Genomic DNA, 13,294 nt, shown 5'->3' with positions numbered 1-13,294 from the left:
TTGGTTCCTGGAAGTGAAAATAATCATGTAGGAAATAATAGGTAATAGCTAACATCTGTTGAATATTTACTATATGCCACTGTTTTATACACTTATATGTGTTATTTTATTTAATCTTCATAAGAAGCAAATGAGGTACTCATTTTGCAGATGAAGAAACTGAGGTAGAGATAGATTAGGTCATTTGCCCTAGGTTGTCAGTAAGTGGTTAGCTAGATATGAACATAGGCCATTTGGCTTCTGAGCTTGTACTCTTAGTCATGATGCTTTGCCTTCTGATTTAGAGTATCAGATAATGAAAGCTGCAATATAAAAACATTATTAAATTTTAACTTAAAAAGTTGGGAAGGTTTACATTAAGATTGGAAACAGTAAGGAATGTGACCAGAATTATACTCGGAGGGAGGGTCCTGTATCTTGAACTTATACTATGTCAGATATAGGTCCCTTATTCCTCTGCAGCTCTGCCATTCCAAGATACAGGCCTCCAGTAGTTTTAGTAAGGCCAGTCTCTGGTTTATTCTCTCCAGGACTGGGGGTTGCTTGATGCAAGAAAAATCACTGACCTTTGTACCCTCTTCAGGCCCTTTTTCAATTCTAAATGATGGAAAAAACAAGACACCATCTTTCCCTGCCTTCTCTTTTTCATCATTCCTATCCTCATTCATTCATTCCTGTGTTAAAAAGAACATAAATCAGATTTGCTTTTAGCCTTTCTTACTAGAAGGGCTAGTTCTTTTCAATTTGGTAGACGGGGCCTAATAGAATCCATGTACAATGGTTTGTTTGTTGTCTTGTTTTCTGTTTTTGTCATGCCTGAATGTGAAGGCAGGCAACTATTCTTTGTGTGGTTTGTGAGAGAGTGTGTGTGTTGTTGATGTTTGAGTATCGCCAACTTCATTTTAAAGGAGCTTAATTTTGAGAGAATTCATTAATAGAGACGTTGCCATAGTAATAAGGAAGATACTCTGGAATTGAGTAATGAACATGTTACTGACATATTTAAGGTAAAGAATTTCAGCAACTGAGTGGTGATTTTTTGCAGTGAGCTCCTTTTACCTTTTTTCGTGCAATATTCTCTAACACTCCGTGTGAGTTCAAGACTTGGATTGTAGACCTGGCTCTGGCCTTTTGTAGACACGTGCTGTTGAGCAAATCCTTTAACTTCTCTGAGCCTCATTTCCTTCATCTGTGAGGCAGAGATAAAACCAGTTGCCCTGTCCACTTCCCTAGGGTTCTTGGTATCAGATGCAATGATGTATGCAGAATTGCTTTGTGGATTGCAAAGCAGCAGTACAAATGTAAAAGATTATTTTTATTTTTTATTTTGTTAATTATATTCTGCTTTTGAATGGACACAGAATTGCTCTTCTCAACTTCTTGTTTTTTGTCCGTTTTTTCTGCTGAGCTGTGAAATGACCAGCAGAAGTGGACTGTGTGGTCAGGATGAATAGTGGGAGTTAGGATCAGCCTTGTATCAGGGTAACCATCTTTCGGTTTTCTTCCACACTATTTCTGAATTACACTTATTTGGCAAAGTGTCTTTTGAAAAACACATTATAAAAATTAAATTAATATGTATTAATGTATATTTATTTTAAAAATGCATAATTTTGGAATCCTTTCTTCCAGAGTTAGAATGAAATGCATTTACAGCTGACTTTCATTTTTAATATTTTCTGCAGTTTGGTAAAGTTCTTTTTTTTTTTACTTCAGGATATACTTATATCTTTTCCAGGACCTCCAAAAATTATTATTTTTTTAAACATTCACTTTGCTTGACATATTTTTCCCCATAAAAATGCTGATGTTATATAGTTTAGAGGTAGGTTAAAAAACTCATCAATCTGTTAGAAGTTTTAGATTACTTTTCATTCAGTAATTTTAGCATTATCCTCATATATAAGACATTTAACATGGAACAAATCATAAAAATTATCTATAAATTTTTCCAATGCTGGTCGAGAAGATAAGTGAAATACATTTTTGTTTATATTTGACTGATACTCAGTTTCTTTAGATCTTACCTTAAGAGTCAGTACTAATTTCCCATCAGTTTTCAATATAAAAATAACTCATATATTTTTTATAAATTCAAACACTGAGTTTAAGATGTTCTTTAATAAACTTATTTTTCTGTGTGTTCTTTTAATATCTGAGTGCCTATTGATATGTCAGGCACCATGTAATATATAAAAGTTTATCCAATGCTAGATTGTCCATGCTTCCCCATAGGAGCTTGGAGTTGCCAGAGAATTTTTATGGTGTTTATGGTTCTGTTCTGTTATTTTTTTAATTAAAAAATTTAAAAAAATTCAAGTATAGTATTTATAATTTTGTGTTACTTTCAGGTATACAGCAAAGTGATTTAGTTACATATATATATTTTTTCAGATTATTTTCCATTATAGGTTATTATAAAATATTCAGTATGGTTCCCTGTGTTATACAGTAAATCCTTGTTGCTTATCTATTTTATGTAGTTTGTATCTGTTAATTCCATACTCCTAATTTATCCCTCTTTCCCTTCCTTTTCCCCTTTGGTAACCTTAAGTTTGTTTACTATGTCTGTGACTTTGTTTCTGTTTTGTATATAGATTCATTTGTATTTTTTTTAGATTCCACATATAAGTGATATATAATATTTGTCTTTGTCTGACTTACTTTACTTAGTATGATATTCTCTAGGTCCATCCGTGTTGCTGCAAATGGCAATACTTCATTTTTTTTAATGGCTGAGTAATATTTCGTTGTATATATTTCAATATATATGTACACACCACATCTTCTTAAACCAATTGTCTGTTCATGGACACCTGAGTTGTTACCATGTTCCGGCTATTGTAAATAGTGCTGCTATGAACACTGAGGTGCATGTATCTTTTTGAATTAGAGTTTTCGTCTTTTCTGGCTATATTTTCTGGCTTTTCTGGAGTGGGATTGCTGGATCATGTGGTAGCTCTATTTTTAGTTTTTTAAGGAACCTCCATACTGTTTTCCATAGTGGCTGCACCAATATACATTCCCACCAACAGTGTAGGAGGGTTCCCTTTTCCCCACACCCTTCCAGCATTTATTATTTGTAGACTTTTTGATGATAGCCATTCTGACCAGTGATACCATTGTGGTTTTCATTTGCATTTCTCTAGTAGTTAACAATGTTGAACATTTTTTCATGTGCCTGTTGGCCATCTGTATGTCTTCTTTGGAGAAATGTCTATTTAGGTGTTCTGCCCATTTTTTGATTGGACTGTTTGTTTTTTTGATATTGAGTTGTATATTTTGGATATTAACCCCTTATATGTTGCATCATTTGCAGATATTTTCTCCCATTCCGTGGTTTGTCTTTTCATTTTGTTAATGGTTTCCTTGGCTGTGCAGAAGCTTTTAAATTTGATTAGGTCTCATTTGTTTATATTTACTCTTATTTCTTTTGACTTGAGAGACTGATCCAAGAAAATATTGCTACGTTTTAATTCTGAGAATGTTTTGCCTATGTTCTCTTCTAGGAGATTCATGGTATCTTGTCTTATAGTTAGATCTTTAAACCATTTGGAGTTTATTTTTATATATGGTGTGAGGGAGTGTTTTAATTTCATTGATTTACATGCAGCTGTCCAGCTTTCCCAGCACTACTTGCTTGTCTTTTCTGCATTGTATATTCTTGCCTCCTTTATCGTAGATTAATTGACCGTAGGTGTGTGGGTTTATTTTTTGCTTCTCTATTTTGTTCCATTGATCTGTATGTCTGTTTTTGTTGTTCTCCTGTTTTTAACCATTATATTAAAGTAGTAGATAACAGCATAAAGCAGATTTTAAAAAAAGGAGGAAATATTTTTATTTTGATTTCACAGTACTTAGTTGTTAATTAGGTTAAGTATGAGATGCACACCGTATTTTGATACAATCGTAAAAGAAAAATATTTGGCTGTCTAGAGATTACTTTTTGGTGAAGAGTGCCCTCTAGTGAACCTTTTCTCTTTATTAAGATTTGCAGTTCTTTGCATCCTCACAGCATTTGTGAAGGCACCTTCAGTTCTCAAGGAATTTAGAAGATAAAACATACACTAAGTAATTGGAGAATAAATTTGATGTGTTATACAAATAAATAAAAGATAGTGTATTATAGACTGTATGTAAAAGAGCTGGGAAAATTCCAGGTAATGGGAAAGTCATTATTCAATATAGCTATTCATGAAAGTATCCCAAAGGAACTATCTTGAGGTGAATTTTGAAGGAAGTTTAAGATTGAGGCATATTGTGGGGAGGAGCATCCTGGGGCCAAAAAAGAAGTTAAGGACAGTGCCAAAAAGGATTAGTGCCAAAAGGGAAAAAGAAATAGTGAAAAAAAGAATTATTCTGGAAAAGATTTAAATTTAATTAGATTTTAAATATTTTATGCAAATGTCCAAACAATTCATTCATGTACTTAGAAACCTTTTTCAGATGTTTGGGAAGGATTCTGCTGGACAGTTGCGGCTTGGGGTCTTTCATGCGGCTGCAGTCAGATATTGGTTGCTGCTTGAGCTAAAATCAGCTGAGGCTCAACTGGACTAGACAGCCACGGTGGCTAACTCACATTGCTGGCAGTTGATGTGCTGTCAGTTGGGAGTGCCCACATGTGGCCTCTTCAGCATGGCATTTTTAGGATTGTTAGATTTCTTACGTGATGGATGGTTTTCCCCAGAATGAGTATCTAAAGACATCTATGTGGAAGCTGCATGGCTTTTTATTCTAGCTTCTGAAGTCACATATTATTACTTAAGTTATATTCCATTGAAGCAGTCATAAGCCTGTCCAAATTCAAAGGAAAGGGATATAGACCCCACCTGTCAATGGAAGGTGTGTCAGAGAATTTTGGACCTGTGTTATAAAACTTCATTTACTTTCCTGCCTCCTTGAAGAGTTAGGCTCAGCACAGATAAATTTTAATGATTTAGGGAGCAGCCATCCTCTGTATTAAAGTTACCTGTGCATATGCCTGTCTTTTGCGCTTAATTTTCAGTTTCTGTTGTACATGGTTGGTACTTAATGAATATTGTTGGAAAGAATTCTCCTTTCTCTTTATCCTGCTGTTAATGCTTTGGAGCTATTTCACTTCTTATTTGTACCTGGATTACAGAGAATCAGGGAAAGTTATGGGAACTTGTTATTCATGTTTGATGTATTTGATGAAATGGTTGGAAAATGTTAGGAGTACTAACATTTAACATGACACCTTATATTGACTATTTTCTTTCTTGCTGTTCTAAATTGCTAAGTAACTGTAATGTAAAATTTTTTTTTTCCCCAAGATGGAGTGGTACTTTGAGCAGTCTTTTTGTGTACTTAAGGTAGGGAAATGATGTCTTTGCTATTCGTTGTTTAAAAAAAAAAGAATTCCAAATCATGTGACCTTATGTAAAAGGGGCTTTTCTCCCCAATGAGAACTCATTTGCTCTCTTTGAATATTTTAGCTCATTGTTTCTCATATGGATGTTACTGGAATTTTGGGCACCTTAAATGTATCTAAAGGCTGCTAAAGAGAGTTGCAGTGTTTCAAGTCCCATTTCTGACTCTAGCTGCAGGTTTTCAAGTGGGTTATAAACTGGTTTGAAGACACTGCTCCACTGAAAAATTAGATTACATTTCCAATTTACATAGCCTCGGATACAAAAACCAAGTGGTCACTTAGGGTAGGAGCAGTTAGAGTATCTCAGTGTAGCTTCTCCTAGTTTCCAGGATCCATACAGTAGGCACAGAGAACTGCTGATGAGAGAAAGTAGCGTCTCACTGGTGTGTAACTGCCCTTTTATACTTGGGGCTTACATATATCCTGTTCCGAAAGAACTTAAACTAGCAATTCATGTGCTTCTATTTAAGGAAATATTTTCAAATCTTGGCCTTAAATTACTTGCCAAATGACTGGTTTGTTGCATGACCAATTTGCTGAATTTACCAAATTTATTGATATACCGAAAACCTGTTTTTAAAACTATTTTTGAGATTGATAGCAAGTAATTTGTATTGGATAAGATGGTTTTAATAGCTTTTGAAAACTTCTGATCACTTTTTCTGTATTACATTTAACATTGTTTTCATAGCAGTGTTTTTAGGAATGTTAAATTTGTCAAAAGCTGATAATCATAGGGTGGTTAATTGTCATAAATATGTTTAATATTAGAAAAATATATTTTTTATAGTTAGTAACCAAAATTTCGGTACTAATCAGTATGATTGGTACTTAGAAAATGAAAAGCATTCAATATAAATATGAAATTGCTGAAAAAGTATCATAAATAATCTCGTTAATATGAAATACCAAATCTTGAATACTAATTATTGGAAATATAAAATTAATATTTTAGAAATTAAGTTTGATAAGCCATTTGAAACACTGGTGAGAGACTAGAAAATGCCTGTGGACTGGAAGAATATAGAATGCTCAAACGGATGCAAACACAATTTTTTATTACTAGAAGTACAGAATTAAGGCAAATGTGTCATTTGAGGAACTGGTGAAAAAAATGTGGTTAATGTTTGAAAAAGTAGAAAATGACATTAAAAAGCATACAGTGGAAGTCAGAAGTAGCTGATACAATTATTTTAGTAAAAGAAAATTTAAAAAATAATTTCCCAGGAAACAGATTTTATTTTCTTTACAGTTATTATGATGGAATTTTTTTTTTTACAGTGAAGATACAATGAAAGAAAAAGATACTGAAAATAGTGTACGGGTATTATATGCTTTTTGCCAAAAAAATCCTAATGTTGCCAGTAATAAGAAGAGAGTTCTTTTTCACATAGTATCTTGTGAATGTTTTCCTTCAGAAAGATGTTTTCCTAAAAAAAATTGGAATATGATGAGTAAATTATTAATATTATTAACAGAATGTAGCATCTGTCTAAAATATCGAAGTAGCCTGAGTGCCTCCATTAAGACATTTGATTTTATGATAAAAGCATTAATTTTCAAAGAGCCAATTTTAACATTTAAATGACATCTTAGTTTTCTTGTATTTACTTTATTACCACTAGGTGGAGCCCTATGCATACAATTCAAGAGGCATTTCAGAAAGCACATTTACTTGTTTACATTCTATAAGCCTGATACATCAGATGATCAAATACTGTGAGATAACTCATATTTCCGTACTTTGCATTGGTGTGGAAGATTAGATATAATGAAGATAGAAAGTGTGTACCTAAAAATTTTTTTTTAGCTATGCTTTTAAGACATAAACATTTTTTTAAGACAAATACAAGAATGCTTTTATGCATTCCTCGTTGCTAAAGTTAAAATATGTAAATAAAATCATAGTGTAGCGTAGTCCATCTTTGTTTTTCTTCGTGAAGTTTTAAAGTCATCTCTTCTTTTAAAATTGATTTTGCATCTGATTTTTGTCTGATTAGCATTAAATTTTGCCAGAAGTAAGGTTTTATTGTGCTAAGCTTTTGGAAGTGCTGACTGGACTCTTATATTGAAGTCATTATCTATATATGGAGCACTAAGTTGCAACCATAGTGGATGTGGGTAGTGGAAAATTTACCGACTTTCTAATGTTCACTCTTTCTGGTTTTGTCATATCTGTGTGTATTTATTTAGAGAAACTTGATCAGTCTTGCCAATAGACATTATAAGATCCTGGGGACATTTTGAAAGAAGAAAAAATTATTTTCATTAACATTGTATATTGCTTGAACATTTAGGACAGCAGTATATCTGGCACACTAATTAGATGGATACAACTGTTAACCAATTTAGGATTCAAGGAATGAATAGTGCTGAATGTTATTTCCTTTCTTGCCCTGCAAGTCAGAATTTCAAAGAATAATGATTATCATTCAAAGACATAAAAAGGAAAAAGAAAAATAGATTTTTCAGAGTCCCTTCAGCTGAGGTTAGCTGAGTACCAGGCCCTCAGTTTTCTCTGCTTCATACTTTGTTCCTCCTTATTTTCTTGCGTTTGTAATTTAATACTGCCTAACAATTAGCTATGCCTCAGTTCTCATCCCCTTTTTCTGTTCGTTGGATGATTTCACCTGATGGGTGCAACAGTGCACATCAGGGATTCCCTACTGAGTCATTCTCAATTGTTGATCTTCAAAGGTGATCTGGTTAGTTGCTATGCTGGTAACTTCTCTGCATTCTCATGCTGCTTATCACCATTTCTGATTGGAGAGGCTGTCTAAAATAATGGTTAAGAGCACTGGCTTTGGAGCTAGGTAGACCTGGGGTTAAATCTTGGTCCCACTACTCTGTTACTTTGGACTTAAAGTCTTAATCTTCCCAAACTACATTTGTAAATTGGGATGCTAACAGTATCTACATCATTAAGCTGTAGTGAATACTAATGAGATAATGCATGTAAATCACCTAATAGTGAGTACTTGGTCGTGTGTTACTGGTTTTTTTTGTAGTTTAAGCCAGAAGCAGCAGAATATGACTCCTCTTTAGTCCACTAAGTCTCTGGGGAATTGTTGGCAGGGAGTGCACATCTTCTCTGCTTCTCTCCATATCCGTCTCCCTCCAGCTTCTCACCAGATTATCTCTATAATTAAGCATAGATCCCTTCAGAGAGAAGATTGATAATTCTTGCTATGCAAAAATTCTTGGGATGAGAATTGCTTTTCTTTTCTTCCTTTTTCCAGTGTTCTATACATACCCACCTTTTCTCCCTTCCTGCCTCTCTCTATTCACTTAGCTGTTTGTTATTGGCTTTATTGGCAAATTTTAAATTATTTTTGACTTTACTTTTCATGAGAGTGGGTAGAGGGTTAAATCAATTACATGTCGTGATTAATGCCTTTTTTGAGTACTTGCATTTGGCTTTTAGATTTGTGTTGCGTCTATTAAATTAAGAAAGGCAGAACTATGAACTTTCTAGGGTTCTTTTCAGGACCCTAGAATATTCTATCATTTGGTGAATTTTGGATTCTGGCACTTGCCGGGTCATTCTTCAATACTTTCTTTAAATGTAATTCACTTCTGTGATTTAGAACATTTCTTTATCTCGACTTCATTTCTGTGTACTCTGCTCAGAATGATCTCGTTGATATGGATTGTGGTTGACAAGTGGTTGTATCAGCTTGGAGTGCAGCTTGTACTCAGGACTGGAATGGCAGATGGTTACCAAGGGTCAGGAGAGACTTATCAGTAGGCAGATCAAGACCTACTCTTCCTTCTCATTCACAGTACTAATTCTTTAATGTTATTTTTATTTCCTATATTGGGACTTACCATTCTGTTTTAATAGCAGAAGGCATGGAATGTAAATAGTTCACCCATTTCAGGTTTTGGTTTTCTGTTAATGGATGGTGGGTATTACATATGTCATGATATTGTTTTTCTCCATACTAATAACATCAGTAGGAAAAAAGATGTTCACCTGCTATAATAGTTACACTGCTATTAAATGTTTTAATATATATGCTGTAATATATGTATTATATTCCTATATATGTTTGTATATATATAAATAGATGCTATGATAGATGCACTGGCAGTGTTCTGAATCACTATAAAGCAGGAGTAGTTTTTAAAGCTCTAGAGAATAAATTGGAAAGGTACACTAAGGTTTGGACTTTAAGAACTTTCTAAAATAAAATAGACTTATGGGAAATAACTATTGTTTCTCTTCTTTCTTTTTATTTATATGTCATTGTTATTTTTTAAAGAGATAACAGTATTGCCTTTGCACTCACAAAAGGAGTCAAACTTTCCTTTGGAGTGACATTGTAGTAGGGCAGTCCTGAAATACCTCTTGCTAGTTTTTTGCTACAATGCTACAACAGTAATAGAAAAAAAAAAAAAGAGCCGGTTCTTTTGGTATTTTCTGTTTACTACCTGGTATTTTAAGAGCCAGATAAATATCAAACTTTTATTAAAATATGTAAAAAATGATCTTAGAAATGCATATATATACATTACTTAAAGAAATATAACACTTGTTCACAATTATGAAATAAAAATTTGTTTATAGCACACCAGGGTCAGTTAAATAAATTTCCTCTTGCACACAAATTTTCCTTTGGTATAATGTTGTTTGTTTAATTAAGAGTTCTTGTTAACTATATGTGTTAATTATAGGAAAAGCATGAGATGGGAATGGTACTGCCTCAGTCACTCACTAACTAGGCGACACTGGGCAACTCATTTACCATTTCTATGCCTGTTTCCTCATTTGTAAAAAGGAGGCAATGATATTTTCTCTGGTGTGGTGTAAGAAATAAATGAAACATTAGATGTAAAAATTATAAAAGTCCCTATACAATTGTCAGGTATTGGGGGTAGGTAGTCAACTCCTACAGCATGGGTAATTGAGTGTTAGCTATTTGATATTTGCAGCCAGTACTTAATTATTCAGCAGATGGTTCACTTATTTAACAAGGATTTGGTTGTCTCTTATGTGCATACTATGATAGTAGCCAGTGTATACTGAGCACTTACTATGTGTCAGCTATTGTGCTAAGAGTTTTTCATATGTTTACTAATTTAATCCTCATAACACTCTGATGTAGATACTTTTTTAAATCCCTATTTTATTGTTGAGAGAATTTGGATTTAGAAAAGTTGGTTGGCTTAGCTGAGGTTGAACAGCTAGTGAGTGTCCTTTTTGATTCCATCCATCCATCTGTCCATCTATCAATTATTTATTGACCATCTGCTACATGGTAGGCTCTATTCTAGGGCTGGGTGTACAACAGGGAACAAAACAGACAGAAACTCTCTGCCCTCCTGCAACTTACATTCCAGTGAGCAAAGACAGAAAATAAATAAAAGTGTGAAATAGAGAGTATATTCAATAGTGGTAAGAGTGATGCAGTGACAAAGTAAATTCCTTTATTTTAGAAAAAAAAAAAGCAGGAAAGGGAATTGTGTGTGTGTGTGTGTGTGTGTGTGTTTATAATGTGGATATTGTGGCCAGAAAGGGCTTCATCAAGAAGGAGACCCAAAAACCTGAAGGAGGAGAGGGAGACAGCCATGTGTGAGAAATGTGATCCAGCTAGAGGAAACAGCATGTGCAAAGCATAGGACAGGAATGTGCTTGTGGTGTTTCAGGAACCACAAGGAGGCCAGTGTTGCTGGCGTGGAATAAGTAAAGTATTAGGAAGTGAGGTCATTGTGATAATATGGGGCAGAATTATGTAGGGCTTTATAGGCTGCTGTAAGAAAAATAGGGTTTTGAGCAGAAGAGAGACATGGGGTCTGACTTATATTTTAGTGGGATTATTTTGTCTACTTTGTTGAGAACAGACTGAAGGGAAACAAGGGTGGAATCAAGGAGACTGGTTAGGGAGCTGTTGGCAATAATCTAGGCAAGACAAGTTGTTGGCTTAGTGCAGGGTGATACCAGTGGAGGTAGTGAGATGTGGCTGGATTGTTTTGGTGGGGAGGTGAGAGAAGAGAATAGGGATGATTTCAAGGTTTTTTTGCCTGAACAACTAGAATAATGGAGTTTACTAAGATGAGGGAAGGCTGTGGGAGGACCAGGGTTTGGGGAAGAAGATAGGAATTCATTTTGGACATATTTGAGATGCTTATCAGATATCCAGTTGGAGTGATGCATGAGTTTGAAGTTCAAGGGAGAGGTCAGGCCTAGAAATATAAATTTGGGAGGTGTCAGTGTTTATGGAATTTAAAACTCCAAGTCTAGGTGAGATCTAGCGACAGTATAGGTAGAAAAGAGAAGATATCCAAGATCAGAGCCTAGTTCTGGCTTAGCTCTTGAAGGCCTAAGTTCTTAATGATTGCAACCTTATATTGCTGTGTCTAGTGTTATAATAGGTACTCACTAAAAATCTGCCACATGGAGGCTGCCCTCAAGAAGCTTATGGTCTTTGTGGAGAAACACAATGTATGACATATACTTGAAACATTTAAGTTACAATGTAAACAAATATTTGTATATAACGTGTCAGAGTGAGCAGACTGACTTTCGTCTGTCCTACAGATGAAAAGATTACTTGGCATGGAAATGATTGAAAAAGGCCTGCTGGAGGAAATGGAACTTGAACTGAACCTCAAACCATGGGCAACAGATGGGGGTGCACATTTTTGGGAGGTCCCCAAGACTGCTTTCAGGTTCAGTATGGTCCAGTGGTTAAGACTCTGTGCTCCCAACTCAGGGAGTCCGGGTTTGATCCCTGGTTGGGGAACTAAGATCCCACATACTGCAACTAAGCCTGTGCGCCGCAACTAGAGAAGGCCGCGCGCCGCAACGAAAACCCAGTGCAGCCTAAATAAATAAATAAAATAATAATAATTTAAAAAAAGATACAGATTAAAATTAACAACAGGAGAAGACACATCAGGCAGGATCTAGGAGAGTTCCAGCAGGGAGCTTCCAATTGTCCTTTCCTACTGGAGTCATGTGGACAGCACTTATTTACCCCAGCAATGATGCATGGTAACAGTCATGGAGTATTACTAACCAGGGAAGCTCTCCCAAGCCATGGTGTCTTTTACTGGGGGTTGGTCCCATAGGCACGGCTGACTGCCTGAGTTGTTGACCTTAATCTTAAGCCCCTCCAGAGCTCACACCATGTGGCCCCATGCCCCCATCAACTGTAAATCACATTGTAAGTCACATTGTTAGCTTAGACTATTTGGCATTGCCCAAGGCGCCCAAGTAAACAAAGGCATCTATCAGGCAGGACATTCCAAAGGCTAACTGCCCAGGAGTTGGGGGCAAGGGCCAAACCTTTTTTTGGGCAAGGTTAATCCTTTCCTGCATGGTGGATGGGGAAGTCCCTCAATGTGGAGACAGCAGGAGCTAAGATACAGTAGGAGTGCAAGCATCATGTTTAGAGAACATTGGGGTGATTGCAATATGGCCTTGTACTTGGGAATATGAACTCTGGAGCCAGATTACCAGGATTCATATCCCATATTCATGTTCATTCCACAACTAGCAACTAGCTGTCACTTGCTAGTTGTGGAATTTATGACAGTTACATAATCTGGAACTTATCTGTAAATTAGCAAGGGTAATAACAATACTACATTACAGGCTTGTTATGAGGATTAAAGAGTTAATATATAAAGCACTCAGAATATGTCCTGACACAGTAAATGCTGTAGAAATCAGGAGTTTGTTCATTCATTCCTTCGTCATTCACTTAGTGATTCTTTTTTGAGCACTAGTATGTTGAAGACTCATCTCCTGAGTCTCAGACTTTTATTTCCAGATGCCTAGTGATATATCTAGAGGGCTTGTGGCTCTTTAAATATTAACATGTTCAAAAAGAAATTAAGTATTTTCCACCCAAATTATTTCTATTAATGTCAGTACTATCAACCTAGTTTGTTTGT

At 35.2% G+C, this 13,294-nt stretch overlaps 1 protein-coding gene across 1 annotated transcript in view; it reads left to right on the top strand.

The window, feature by feature from the left end:
* EXOC6 (exocyst complex component 6) overlaps positions 1 to 13,294 on the top strand; it is a 198,422-nt gene that overhangs the window by 29,718 nt on the left and 155,410 nt on the right. The gene's annotated exons all lie outside the window — the stretch shown is intronic.

This window comes from Eubalaena glacialis, chromosome 1 (assembly GCF_028564815.1).
Source record: "Eubalaena glacialis isolate mEubGla1 chromosome 1, mEubGla1.1.hap2.+ XY, whole genome shotgun sequence".
Lineage (NCBI taxonomy): Eukaryota > Metazoa > Chordata > Mammalia > Artiodactyla > Balaenidae > Eubalaena > Eubalaena glacialis.
The sequence above is the reverse complement of the archived record's forward strand: the minus strand, read 5'-3'. Positions and strand labels throughout refer to the sequence as shown.